General features: G+C 42.5%; 19 non-coding genes and 1 pseudogene across 19 annotated transcripts; all 20 read right to left on the bottom strand.

Moving 5' to 3' along the window:
- Positions 1 to 84, bottom strand: LOC123739568 (uncharacterized; annotated as a pseudogene).
- Positions 85 to 673: 589 nt separating this feature from the next.
- Positions 674 to 815, bottom strand: LOC123739557 (U4 spliceosomal RNA). The gene has a single exon (XR_006767752.1). It is a non-coding gene; the product is annotated as a U4 spliceosomal RNA (small nuclear RNA).
- A 395-nt stretch (positions 816 to 1,210) lies between these two features.
- Positions 1,211 to 1,346, bottom strand: LOC123739566 (U4 spliceosomal RNA). The gene has a single exon (XR_006767761.1). It is a non-coding gene; the product is annotated as a U4 spliceosomal RNA (small nuclear RNA).
- A 591-nt stretch (positions 1,347 to 1,937) lies between these two features.
- On the bottom strand, positions 1,938 to 2,079 carry LOC123739556 (U4 spliceosomal RNA). Its single transcript, XR_006767751.1, has one exon. It is a non-coding gene; the product is annotated as a U4 spliceosomal RNA (small nuclear RNA).
- A 395-nt stretch (positions 2,080 to 2,474) lies between these two features.
- On the bottom strand, positions 2,475 to 2,610 carry LOC123739565 (U4 spliceosomal RNA). Its single transcript, XR_006767760.1, has one exon. It is a non-coding gene; the product is annotated as a U4 spliceosomal RNA (small nuclear RNA).
- Positions 2,611 to 3,201: 591 nt separating this feature from the next.
- On the bottom strand, positions 3,202 to 3,343 carry LOC123739555 (U4 spliceosomal RNA). The gene has a single exon (XR_006767750.1). It is a non-coding gene; the product is annotated as a U4 spliceosomal RNA (small nuclear RNA).
- A 396-nt stretch (positions 3,344 to 3,739) lies between these two features.
- On the bottom strand, positions 3,740 to 3,875 carry LOC123739564 (U4 spliceosomal RNA). The gene has a single exon (XR_006767759.1). It is a non-coding gene; the product is annotated as a U4 spliceosomal RNA (small nuclear RNA).
- A 591-nt stretch (positions 3,876 to 4,466) lies between these two features.
- On the bottom strand, positions 4,467 to 4,608 carry LOC123739563 (U4 spliceosomal RNA). The gene has a single exon (XR_006767758.1). It is a non-coding gene; the product is annotated as a U4 spliceosomal RNA (small nuclear RNA).
- A 396-nt stretch (positions 4,609 to 5,004) lies between these two features.
- On the bottom strand, positions 5,005 to 5,140 carry LOC123739562 (U4 spliceosomal RNA). Its single transcript, XR_006767757.1, has one exon. It is a non-coding gene; the product is annotated as a U4 spliceosomal RNA (small nuclear RNA).
- Positions 5,141 to 5,729: 589 nt separating this feature from the next.
- On the bottom strand, positions 5,730 to 5,871 carry LOC123739554 (U4 spliceosomal RNA). Its single transcript, XR_006767749.1, has one exon. It is a non-coding gene; the product is annotated as a U4 spliceosomal RNA (small nuclear RNA).
- A 398-nt stretch (positions 5,872 to 6,269) lies between these two features.
- LOC123739567 (U4 spliceosomal RNA) lies at positions 6,270 to 6,405 on the bottom strand. Its single transcript, XR_006767762.1, has one exon. It is a non-coding gene; the product is annotated as a U4 spliceosomal RNA (small nuclear RNA).
- Positions 6,406 to 6,995: 590 nt separating this feature from the next.
- On the bottom strand, positions 6,996 to 7,137 carry LOC123739553 (U4 spliceosomal RNA). Its single transcript, XR_006767748.1, has one exon. It is a non-coding gene; the product is annotated as a U4 spliceosomal RNA (small nuclear RNA).
- A 396-nt stretch (positions 7,138 to 7,533) lies between these two features.
- On the bottom strand, positions 7,534 to 7,669 carry LOC123739561 (U4 spliceosomal RNA). The gene has a single exon (XR_006767756.1). It is a non-coding gene; the product is annotated as a U4 spliceosomal RNA (small nuclear RNA).
- A 591-nt stretch (positions 7,670 to 8,260) lies between these two features.
- On the bottom strand, positions 8,261 to 8,402 carry LOC123739552 (U4 spliceosomal RNA). Its single transcript, XR_006767747.1, has one exon. It is a non-coding gene; the product is annotated as a U4 spliceosomal RNA (small nuclear RNA).
- A 395-nt stretch (positions 8,403 to 8,797) lies between these two features.
- Positions 8,798 to 8,933, bottom strand: LOC123739560 (U4 spliceosomal RNA). Its single transcript, XR_006767755.1, has one exon. It is a non-coding gene; the product is annotated as a U4 spliceosomal RNA (small nuclear RNA).
- Positions 8,934 to 9,524: 591 nt separating this feature from the next.
- LOC123739571 (U4 spliceosomal RNA) lies at positions 9,525 to 9,666 on the bottom strand. Its single transcript, XR_006767765.1, has one exon. It is a non-coding gene; the product is annotated as a U4 spliceosomal RNA (small nuclear RNA).
- A 397-nt stretch (positions 9,667 to 10,063) lies between these two features.
- LOC123739559 (U4 spliceosomal RNA) lies at positions 10,064 to 10,199 on the bottom strand. Its single transcript, XR_006767754.1, has one exon. It is a non-coding gene; the product is annotated as a U4 spliceosomal RNA (small nuclear RNA).
- A 590-nt stretch (positions 10,200 to 10,789) lies between these two features.
- LOC123739570 (U4 spliceosomal RNA) lies at positions 10,790 to 10,931 on the bottom strand. The gene has a single exon (XR_006767764.1). It is a non-coding gene; the product is annotated as a U4 spliceosomal RNA (small nuclear RNA).
- Positions 10,932 to 11,326: 395 nt separating this feature from the next.
- LOC123739558 (U4 spliceosomal RNA) lies at positions 11,327 to 11,462 on the bottom strand. Its single transcript, XR_006767753.1, has one exon. It is a non-coding gene; the product is annotated as a U4 spliceosomal RNA (small nuclear RNA).
- Positions 11,463 to 12,053: 591 nt separating this feature from the next.
- On the bottom strand, positions 12,054 to 12,195 carry LOC123739569 (U4 spliceosomal RNA). Its single transcript, XR_006767763.1, has one exon. It is a non-coding gene; the product is annotated as a U4 spliceosomal RNA (small nuclear RNA).
- Between the last annotated feature and the right edge of the window lie 390 nt (positions 12,196 to 12,585).

The raw sequence follows: 12,585 nt of genomic DNA, 5'->3' as shown, positions 1-12,585 counted from the left end.
GCAGGGTTTTGGGATGTTTTCAACCAGCAATAATCACTCCTCAGCTGGACCTCACAGGTTATGATATCGCCTCTGCGAAAGAATATCAGGATACAGCTACTCAAACTGTTTGCAGTATCTCGCACAGCTTTCAGCAAACTGTATTATTTTTTGTTACATTGGTATGTCTAGCAGTTAGCCCCTACCTAACACTTTGGTGGATTCTTGATTGCATGTAATTAATGGCAAGGTGGGGTCCTTGTTCCATAGATGTTACCTTTTTCCTGTACAAAACCAATATCGAGAGCAAAGCACTTTGGGTAATCAGCACCACTGGCTCAGCTGCAATGGGTCGCGAACCCAAAACCTTTTCAATTAAATCTTGCTGTCGCTGCCTCTAGTGGAGGCAAGAAGAAGTGTGTAAAGTGGCTTTGGTTAACTTACTTCTTGCAACAATTAGAGGCAGTGTCGGGGCAAAGCTGAAATTGTGGGCCCAAACCCTCTATTGCTGAGTTTATTCTCCCCAACACTACTTCTGACACAGCGTATGCTACTGCCACCTTTTTCTGTTTCTACCTAGTTGCAAGATAATGTTCACCTGTCTGCTGAAACATCAAACATTTTGAAGAGGAAATGAGTTTGATGCAGTCCATCTTTGGTCTTGGCACTATCTTCTCTTTCACATATATAGCAGTCTCACATGAGACTATCAAAAATTGCCAGGGATGACTATATTTCAAGTCGCCCCAAGCGGGGTATTGGGTTAAGTTTTCAACCAGCAATAATCACGCCTCAGATGGACTTCATAGGCTATGATATCGCCACTGCAAAAGAATGTCAAATTACAGCTACTCAAACTGTTTGCAGTGTCTTGCACAGCTTCTCCGTTAACGGTATTATTGTGTTTTTACATCGGAATGTCTAGAAGTTCGCCCCCTACTTAACACTTTGGTGGATTCTTGATCACATGTAATTCATGGCAAGGTGGGGTACTTATACAATAGATGTTACTTTTTTCCAGTAGTAAAAAAACTATATCGAGAGCAAAGCATTTTGGGTAATCTGCAGCACTGGCTCAGCTGCAATGGGTCACAAACCCAAAACCTTTTCAACTCAACCTAGTGGAGGCAAGAAAAAGTGTATAACCTGGCTTTGGGTACCTTACTTCTTGCAAGAATTAGAGGCAGTGTGAGGGCAAAGCTGAAAGTGTGGGCCCAAACCCCCTGTTGCTGAGTCTATTCTCCCCAAGACTACTTCTGACTATATTTCAAGTCATTCCAAGCAGGGTTTTGGGATAAGTTTTCAACCAGCAATAATCACTCCTCAGCTGGACCTCACAGGTTATGATATCGCCTCTGCGAAAGAATATCAGGATACAGCTACTCAAACTGTTTGCAGTATCTCGCACAGCTTTCAGCAAACTGTATTATTTTTTGTTACATTGGTATGTCTAGCAGTTAGCCCCTACCTAACACTTTGGTGGATTCTTGATTGCATGTAATTAATGGCAAGGTGGGGTCCTTGTTCCATAGATGTTACCTTTTTTCCTGTACAAAACCAATATCGAGAGCAAAGCACTTTGGGTAATCAGCACCACTGGCTCAGCTGCAATGGGTCGCGAACCCAAAACCTTTTCAATTAAATCTTGCTGTCGCTGCCTCTAGTGGAGGCAAGAAGAAGTGTGTAAAGTGGCTTTGGTTAACTTACTTCTTGCAACAATTAGAGGCAGTGTCGGGGCAAAGCTGAAATTGTGGGCCCAAACCCTCTATTGCTGAGTTTATTCTCCCCAACACTACTTCTGACACAGCGTATGCTACTGCCACCTTTTTTCTGTTTCTACCTAGTTGCAAGATAATGTTCACCTGTCTGCTGAAACATCAAACATTTTGAAGAGGAAATGAGTTTGATGCAGTCCATCTTTGGTCTTGGCACTATCTTCTCTTTCACATATATAGCAGTCTCACATGAGACTATCAAAAATTGCCAGGGATGACTATATTTCAAGTCGCCCCAAGCGGGGTATTGGGTTAAGTTTTCAACCAGCAATAATCACGCCTCAGATGGACTTCATAGGCTATGATATCGCCACTGCAAAAGAATGTCAAATTACAGCTACTCAAACTGTTTGCAGTGTCTTGCACAGCTTCTCCGTTAACGGTATTATTGTGTTTTTACATCGGAATGTCTAGAAGTTCGCCCCCTACTTAACACTTTGGTGGATTCTTGATCACATGTAATTCATGGCAAGGTGGGGTACTTATACAATAGATGTTACTTTTTTCCAGTAGTAAAAAAACTATATCGAGAGCAAAGCATTTTGGGTAATCTGCAGCACTGGCTCAGCTGCAATGGGTCACAAACCCAAAACCTTTTCAACTCAACCTAGTGGAGGCAAGAAAAAGTGTATAACCTGGCTTTGGGTACCTTACTTCTTGCAAGAATTAGAGGCAGTGTGAGGGCAAAGCTGAAAGTGTGGGCCCAAACCCCCTGTTGCTGAGTCTATTCTCCCCAAGACTACTTCTGACTATATTTCAAGTCATTCCAAGCAGGGTTTTGGGATAAGTTTTCAACCAGCAATAATCACTCCTCAGCTGGACCTCACAGGTTATGATATCGCCTCTGCGAAAGAATATCAGGATACAGCTACTCAAACTGTTTGCAGTATCTCGCACAGCTTTCAGCAAACTGTATTATTTTTTGTTACATTGGTATGTCTAGCAGTTAGCCCCTACCTAACACTTTGGTGGATTCTTGATTGCATGTAATTAATGGCAAGGTGGGGTCCTTGTTCCATAGATGTTACCTTTTTTCCTGTACAAAACCAATATCGAGAGCAAAGCACTTTGGGTAATCAGCACCACTGGCTCAGCTGCAATGGGTCGCGAACCCAAAACCTTTTCAATTAAATCTTGCTGTCGCTGCCTCTAGTGGAGGCAAGAAGAAGTGTGTAAAGTGGCTTTGGTTAACTTACTTCTTGCAACAATTAGAGGCAGTGTCGGGGCAAAGCTGAAATTGTGGGCCCAAACCCTCTATTGCTGAGTTTATTCTCCCCAACACTACTTCTGACACAGCGTATGCTACTGCCACCTTTTTTCTGTTTCTACCTAGTTGCAAGATAATGTTCACCTGTCTGCTGAAACATCAAACATTTTGAAGAGGAAATGAGTTTGATGCAGTCCATCTTTGGTCTTGGCACTATCTTCTCTTTCACATATATAGCAGTCTCACATGAGACTATCAAAAATTGCCAGGGATGACTATATTTCAAGTCGCCCCAAGCGGGGTATTGGGTTAAGTTTTCAACCAGCAATAATCACGCCTCAGATGGACTTCATAGGCTATGATATCGCCACTGCAAAAGAATGTCAAATTACAGCTACTCAAACTGTTTGCAGTGTCTTGCACAGCTTCTCCGTTAACGGTATTATTGTGTTTTTACATCGGAATGTCTAGAAGTTCGCCCCCTACTTAACACTTTGGTGGATTCTTGATCACATGTAATTCATGGCAAGGTGGGGTACTTATACAATAGATGTTACTTTTTTCCAGTAGTAAAAAAACTATATCGAGAGCAAAGCATTTTGGGTAATCTGCAGCACTGGCTCAGCTGCAATGGGTCACAAACCCAAAACCTTTTCAACTCAACCTAGTGGAGGCAAGAAAAAGTGTATAACCTGGCTTTGGGTACCTTACTTCTTGCAAGAATTAGAGGCAGTGTGAGGGCAAAGCTGAAAGTGTGGGCCCAAACCCCCCTGTTGCTGAGTCTATTCTCCCCAAGACTACTTCTGACTATATTTCAAGTCATTCCAAGCAGGGTTTTGGGATAAGTTTTCAACCAGCAATAATCACTCCTCAGCTGGACCTCACAGGTTATGATATCGCCTCTGCGAAAGAATATCAGGATACAGCTACTCAAACTGTTTGCAGTATCTCGCACAGCTTTCAGCAAACTGTATTATTTTTTGTTACATTGGTATGTCTAGCAGTTAGCCCCTACCTAACACTTTGGTGGATTCTTGATTGCATGTAATTAATGGCAAGGTGGGGTCCTTGTTCCATAGATGTTACCTTTTTTCCTGTACAAAACCAATATCGAGAGCAAAGCACTTTGGGTAATCAGCACCACTGGCTCAGCTGCAATGGGTCGCGAACCCAAAACCTTTTCAATTAAATCTTGCTGTCACTGCCTCTAGTGGAGGCAAGAAGAAGTGTGTAAAGTGGCTTTGGTTAACTTACTTCTTGCAACAATTAGAGGCAGTGTCGGGGCAAAGCTGAAATTGTGGGCCCAAACCCTCTATTGCTGAGTTTATTCTCCCCAACACTACTTCTGACACAGCGTATGCTACTGCCACCTTTTTTCTGTTTCTACCTAGTTGCAAGATAATGTTCACCTGTCTGCTGAAACATCAAACATTTTGAAGAGGAAATGAGTTTGATGCAGTCCATCTTTGGTCTTGGCACTATCTTCTCTTTCACATATATAGCAGTCTCACATGAGACTATCAAAAATTGCCAGGGAAGACTATATTTCAAGTCGCCCCAAGCGGGGTATTGGGTTAAGTTTTCAACCAGCAATAATCACGCCTCAGATGGACTTCATAGGCTATGATATCGCCACTGCAAAAGAATGTCAAATTAAAGCTACTCAAACTGTTTGCAGTGTCTTGCACAGCTTCTCCGTTAACGGTATTATTGTGTTTTTACATCGGAATGTCTAGAAGTTCGCCCCCTACTTAACACTTTGGTGGATTCTTGATCACATGTAATTCATGGCAAGGTGGGGTACTTATACAATAGATGTTACTTTTTTCCAGTAGTAAAAAAACTATATCGAGAGCAAAGCATTTTGGGTAATCTGCAGCACTGGCTCAGCTGCAATGGGTCACAAACCCAAAACCTTTTCAACTCAACCTAGTGGAGGCAAGAAAAAGTGTATAACCTGGCTTTGGGTACCTTACTTCTTGCAAGAATTAGAGGCAGTGTGAGGGCAAAGCTGAAAGTGTGGGCCCGAACCCCCCTGTTGCTGAGTCTATTCTCCCCAAGACTACTTCTGACTATATTTCAAGTCATTCCAAGCAGGGTTTTGGGATAAGTTTTCAACCAGCAATAATCACTCCTCAGCTGGACCTCACAGGTTATGATATCGCCTCTGCGAAAGAATATCAGGATACAGCTACTCAAACTGTTTGCAGTATCTCGCACAGCTTTCAGCAAACTGTATTATTTTTTGTTACATTGGTATGTCTAGCAGTTAGCCCCTACCTAACACTTTGGTGGATTCTTGATTGCATGTAATTAATGGCAAGGTGGGGTCCTTGTTCCATAGATGTTACCTTTTTCCTGTACAAAACCAATATCGAGAGCAAAGCACTTTGGGTAATCAGCACCACTGGCTCAGCTGCAATGGGTCGCGAACCCAAAACCTTTTCAATTAAATCTTGCTGTCGCTGCCTCTAGTGGAGGCAAGAAGAAGTGTGTAAAGTGGCTTTGGTTAACTTACTTCTTGCAACAATTAGAGGCAGTGTCGGGGCAAAGCTGAAATTGTGGGCCCAAACCCTCTATTGCTGAGTTTATTCTCCCCAACACTACTTCTGACACAGCGTATGCTACTGCCACCTTTTTCTGTTTCTACCTAGTTGCAAGATAATGTTCACCTGTCTGCTGAAACATCAAACATTTTGAAGAGGAAATGAGTTTGATGCAGTCCATCTTTGGTCTTGGCACTATCTTCTCTTTCACATATATAGCAGTCTCACATGAGACTATCAAAAATTGCCAGGGATGACTATATTTCAAGTCGCCCCAAGCGGGGTATTGGGTTAAGTTTTCAACCAGCAATAATCACGCCTCAGATGGACTTCATAGGCTATGATATCGCCACTGCAAAAGAATGTCAAATTACAGCTACTCAAACTGTTTGCAGTGTCTTGCACAGCTTCTCCGTTAACGGTATTATTGTGTTTTTACATCGGAATGTCTAGAAGTTCGCCCCCCTACTTAACACTTTGGTGGATTCTTGATCACATGTAATTCATGGCAAGGTGGGGTACTTATACAATAGATGTTACTTTTTTCCAGTAGTAAAAAAAACTATATCGAGAGCAAAGCATTTTGGGTAATCTGCAGCACTGGCTCAGCTGCAATGGGTCACAAACCCAAAACCTTTTCAACTCAACCTAGTGGAGGCAAGAAAAAGTGTATAACCTGGCTTTGGGTACCTTACTTCTTGCAAGAATTAGAGGCAGTGTGAGGGCAAAGCTGAAAGTGTGGGCCCAAACCCCCCTGTTGCTGAGTCTATTCTCCCCAAGACTACTTCTGACTATATTTCAAGTCATTCCAAGCAGGGTTTTGGGATAAGTTTTCAACCAGCAATAATCACTCCTCAGCTGGACCTCACAGGTTATGATATCGCCTCTGCGAAAGAATATCAGGATACAGCTACTCAAACTGTTTGCAGTATCTCGCACAGCTTTCAGCAAACTGTATTATTTTTTGTTACATTGGTATGTCTAGCAGTTAGCCCCTACCTAACACTTTGGTGGATTCTTGATTGCATGTAATTAATGGCAAGGTGGGGTCCTTGTTCCATAGATGTTACCTTTTTTCCTGTACAAAACCAATATCGAGAGCAAAGCACTTTGGGTAATCAGCACCACTGGCTCAGCTGCAATGGGTCGCGAACCCAAAACCTTTTCAATTAAATCTTGCTGTCACTGCCTCTAGTGGAGGCAAGAAGAAGTGTGTAAAGTGGCTTTGGTTAACTTACTTCTTGCAACAATTAGAGGCAGTGTCGGGGCAAAGCTGAAATTGTGGGCCCAAACCCTCTATTGCTGAGTTTATTCTCCCCAACACTACTTCTGACACAGCGTATGCTACTGCCACCTTTTTCTGTTTCTACCTAGTTGCAAGATAATGTTCACCTGTCTGCTGAAACATCAAACATTTTGAAGAGGAAATGAGTTTGATGCAGTCCATCTTTGGTCTTGGCACTATCTTCTCTTTCACATATATAGCAGTCTCACATGAGACTATCAAAAATTGCCAGGGATGACTATATTTCAAGTCGCCCCAAGCGGGGTATTGGGTTAAGTTTTCAACCAGCAATAATCACGCCTCAGATGGACTTCATAGGCTATGATATCGCCACTGCAAAAGAATGTCAAATTACAGCTACTCAAACTGTTTGCAGTGTCTTGCACAGCTTCTCCGTTAACGGTATTATTGTGTTTTTACATCGGAATGTCTAGAAGTTCGCCCCCTACTTAACACTTTGGTGGATTCTTGATCACATGTAATTCATGGCAAGGTGGGGTACTTATACAATAGATGTTACTTTTTTCCAGTAGTAAAAAAACTATATCGAGAGCAAAGCATTTTGGGTAATCTGCAGCACTGGCTCAGCTGCAATGGGTCACAAACCCAAAACCTTTTCAACTCAACCTAGTGGAGGCAAGAAAAAGTGTATAACCTGGCTTTGGGTACCTTACTTCTTGCAAGAATTAGAGGCAGTGTGAGGGCAAAGCTGAAAGTGTGGGCCCGAACCCCCCTGTTGCTGAGTCTATTCTCCCCAAGACTACTTCTGACTATATTTCAAGTCATTCCAAGCAGGGTTTTGGGATAAGTTTTCAACCAGCAATAATCACTCCTCAGCTGGACCTCACAGGTTATGATATCGCCTCTGCGAAAGAATATCAGGATACAGCTACTCAAACTGTTTGCAGTATCTCGCACAGCTTTCAGCAAACTGTATTATTTTTTGTTACATTGGTATGTCTAGCAGTTAGCCCCTACCTAACACTTTGGTGGATTCTTGATTGCATGTAATTAATGGCAAGGTGGGGTCCTTGTTCCATAGATGTTACCTTTTTTCCTGTACAAAACCAATATCGAGAGCAAAGCACTTTGGGTAATCAGCACCACTGGCTCAGCTGCAATGGGTCGCGAACCCAAAACCTTTTCAATTAAATCTTGCTGTCGCTGCCTCTAGTGGAGGCAAGAAGAAGTGTGTAAAGTGGCTTTGGTTAACTTACTTCTTGCAACAATTAGAGGCAGTGTCGGGGCAAAGCTGAAATTGTGGGCCCAAACCCTCTATTGCTGAGTTTATTCTCCCCAACACTACTTCTGACACAGCGTATGCTACTGCCACCTTTTTTCTGTTTCTACCTAGTTGCAAGATAATGTTCACCTGTCTGCTGAAACATCAAACATTTTGAAGAGGAAATGAGTTTGATGCAGTCCATCTTTGGTCTTGGCACTATCTTCTCTTTCACATATATAGCAGTCTCACATGAGACTATCAAAAATTGCCAGGGAAGACTATATTTCAAGTCGCCCCAAGCGGGGTATTGGGTTAAGTTTTCAACCAGCAATAATCACGCCTCAGATGGACTTCATAGGCTATGATATCGCCACTGCAAAAGAATGTCAAATTACAGCTACTCAAACTGTTTGCAGTGTCTTGCACAGCTTCTCCGTTAACGGTATTATTGTGTTTTTACATCGGAATGTCTAGAAGTTCGCCCCCTACTTAACACTTTGGTGGATTCTTGATCACATGTAATTCATGGCAAGGTGGGGTACTTATACAATAGATGTTACTTTTTTCCAGTAGTAAAAAAACTATATCGAGAGCAAAGCATTTTGGGTAATCTGCAGCACTGGCTCAGCTGCAATGGGTCACAAACCCAAAACCTTTTCAACTCAACCTAGTGGAGGCAAGAAAAAGTGTATAACCTGGCTTTGGGTACCTTACTTCTTGCAAGAATTAGAGGCAGTGTGAGGGCAAAGCTGAAAGTGTGGGCCCAAACCCCCTGTTGCTGAGTCTATTCTCCCCAAGACTACTTCTGACTATATTTCAAGTCATTCCAAGCAGGGTTTTGGGATAAGTTTTCAACCAGCAATAATCACTCCTCAGCTGGACCTCACAGGTTATGATATCGCCTCTGCGAAAGAATATCAGGATACAGCTACTCAAACTGTTTGCAGTATCTCGCACAGCTTTCAGCAAACTGTATTATTTTTTGTTACATTGGTATGTCTAGCAGTTAGCCCCTACCTAACACTTTGGTGGATTCTTGATTGCATGTAATTAATGGCAAGGTGGGGTCCTTGTTCCATAGATGTTACCTTTTTTCCTGTACAAAACCAATATCGAGAGCAAAGCACTTTGGGTAATCAGCACCACTGGCTCAGCTGCAATGGGTCGCGAACCCAAAACCTTTTCAATTAAATCTTGCTGTCGCTGCCTCTAGTGGAGGCAAGAAGAAGTGTGTAAAGTGGCTTTGGTTAACTTACTTCTTGCAACAATTAGAGGCAGTGTCGGGGCAAAGCTGAAATTGTGGGCCCAAACCCTCTATTGCTGAGTTTATTCTCCCCAACACTACTTCTGACACAGCGTATGCTACTGCCACCTTTTTTCTGTTTCTACCTAGTTGCAAGATAATGTTCACCTGTCTGCTGAAACATCAAACATTTTGAAGAGGAAATGAGTTTGATGCAGTCCATCTTTGGTCTTGGCACTATCTTCTCTTTCACATATATAGCAGTCTCACATGAGACTATCAAAAATTGCCAGGGATGACTATATTTCAAGTCGCCCCAAGCGGGGTATTGGGTTAAGTTTTCAACCAGCAATAATCACGCCTCAGATGGACTTCATAGGCTATGATATCGCCACTGCAAAAGAATGTCAAATTACAGCTACTCAAACTGTTTGCAGTGTCTTGCACAGCTTCTCCGTTAACGGTATTATTGTGTTTTTACATCGGAATGTCTAGAAGTTCGCCCCCCTACTTAACACTTTGGTGGATTCTTGATCACATGTAATTCATGGCAAGGTGGGGTACTTATACAATAGATGTTACTTTTTTCCAGTAGTAAAAAAACTATATCGAGAGCAAAGCATTTTGGGTAATCTGCAGCACTGGCTCAGCTGCAATGGGTCACAAACCCAAAACCTTTTCAACTCAACCTAGTGGAGGCAAGAAAAAGTGTATAACCTGGCTTTGGGTACCTTACTTCTTGCAAGAATTAGAGGCAGTGTGAGGGCAAAGCTGAAAGTGTGGGCCCAAACCCCCCTGTTGCTGAGTCTATTCTCCCCAAGACTACTTCTGACTATATTTCAAGTCATTCCAAGCAGGGTTTTGGGATAAGTTTTCAACCAGCAATAATCACTCCTCAGCTGGACCTCACAGGTTATGATATCGCCTCTGCGAAAGAATATCAGGATACAGCTACTCAAACTGTTTGCAGTATCTCGCACAGCTTTCAGCAAACTGTATTATTTTTTGTTACATTGGTATGTCTAGCAGTTAGCCCCTACCTAACACTTTGGTGGATTCTTGATTGCATGTAATTAATGGCAAGGTGGGGTCCTTGTTCCATAGATGTTACCTTTTTTCCTGTACAAAACCAATATCGAGAGCAAAGCACTTTGGGTAATCATCACCACTGGCTCAGCTGCAATGGGTCGCGAACCCAAAACCTTTTCAATTAAATCTTGCTGTCACTGCCTCTAGTGGAGGCAAGAAGAAGTGTGTAAAGTGGCTTTGGTTAACTTACTTCTTGCAACAATTAGAGGCAGTGTCGGGGCAAAGCTGAAATTGTGGGCCCAAACCCTCTATTGCTGAGTTTATTCTCCCCAACACTACTTCTGACACAGCGTATGCTACTGCCACCTTTTTCTGTTTCTACCTAGTTGCAAGATAATGTTCACCTGTCTGCTGAAACATCAAACATTTTGAAGAGGAAATGAGTTTGATGCAGTCCATCTTTGGTCTTGGCACTATCTTCTCTTTCACATATATAGCAGTCTCACATGAGACTATCAAAAATTGCCAGGGATGACTATATTTCAAGTCGCCCCAAGCGGGGTATTGGGTTAAGTTTTCAACCAGCAATAATCACGCCTCAGATGGACTTCATAGGCTATGATATCGCCACTGCAAAAGAATGTCAAATTACAGCTACTCAAACTGTTTGCAGTGTCTTGCACAGCTTCTCCGTTAACGGTATTATTGTGTTTTTACATCGGAATGTCTAGAAGTTCGCCCCCTACTTAACACTTTGGTGGATTCTTGATCACATGTAATTCATGGCAAGGTGGGGTACTTATACAATAGATGTTACTTTTTTCCAGTAGTAAAAAAACTATATCGAGAGCAAAGCATTTTGGGTAATCTGCAGCACTGGCTCAGCTGCAATGGGTCACAAACCCAAAACCTTTTCAACTCAACCTAGTGGAGGCAAGAAAAAGTGTATAACCTGGCTTTGGGTACCTTACTTCTTGCAAGAATTAGAGGCAGTGTGAGGGCAAAGCTGAAAGTGTGGGCCCAAACCCCCTGTTGCTGAGTCTATTCTCCCCAAGACTACTTCTGACTATATTTCAAGTCATTCCAAGCAGGGTTTTGGGATAAGTTTTCAACCAGCAATAATCACTCCTCAGCTGGACCTCACAGGTTATGATATCGCCTCTGCGAAAGAATATCAGGATACAGCTACTCAAACTGTTTGCAGTATCTCGCACAGCTTTCAGCAAACTGTATTATTTTTTGTTACATTGGTATGTCTAGCAGTTAGCCCCTACCTAACACTTTGGTGGATTCTTGATTGCATGTAATTAATGGCAAGGTGGGGTCCTTGTTCAATAGATGTTACCTTTTTTCCTGTACAAAACCAATATCGAGAGCAAAGCCCTTTGGGTAATCAGCACCACTGGCTCAGCTGCAATGGGTCGCGAACCCAAAACCTTTTCAATTAAATCTTGCTGTCGCTGCCTCTAGTGGAGGCAAGAAGAAGTGTGTAAAGTGGCTTTGGTTAACTTACTTCTTGCAACAATTAGAGGCAGTGTCGGGGCAAAGCTGAAATTGTGGGCCCAAACCCTCTATTGCTGAGTTTATTCTCCCCAACACTACTTCTGACACAGCGTATGCTACTGCCACCTTTTTTCTGTTTCTACCTAGTTGCAAGATAATGTTCACCTGTCTGCTGAAACATCAAACATTTTGAAGAGGAAATGAGTTTGATGCAGTCCATCTTTGGTCTTGGCACTATCTTCTCTTTCACATATATAGCAGTCTCACATGAGACTATCAAAAATTGCCAGGGATGACTATATTTCAAGTCGCCCCAAGCGGGGTATTGGGTTAAGTTTTCAACCAGCAATAATCACGCCTCAGATGGACTTCATAGGCTATGATATCGCCACTGCAAAAGAATGTCAAATTAAAGCTACTCAAACTGTTTGCAGTGTCTTGCACAGCTTCTCCGTTAACGGTATTATTGTGTTTTTACATCGGAATGTCTAGAAGTTCGCCCCCTACTTAACACTTTGGTGGATTATTGATCACATGTAATTCATGGCAAGGTGGGGTACTTATACAATAGATGTTACTTTTTCCAGTAGTAAAAAAAACTATATCGAGAGCAAAGCATTTTGGGTAATCTGCAGCACTGGCTCAGCTGCAATGGGTCACAAACCCAAAACCTTTTCAACTCAACCTAGTGGAGGCAAGAAAAAGTGTATAACCTGGCTTTGGGTACCTTACTTCTTGCAAGAATTAGAGGCAGTGTGAGGGCAAAGCTGAGGCGGTGTGGGCCTCAAACCCC

This window comes from Salmo salar, unplaced genomic scaffold (assembly GCF_905237065.1).
Source record: "Salmo salar unplaced genomic scaffold, Ssal_v3.1, whole genome shotgun sequence".
In the NCBI taxonomy this organism is placed as follows: Eukaryota; Metazoa; Chordata; class Actinopteri; order Salmoniformes; family Salmonidae; genus Salmo; species Salmo salar.
The sequence above is the reverse complement of the archived record's forward strand: the minus strand, read 5'-3'. Positions and strand labels throughout refer to the sequence as shown.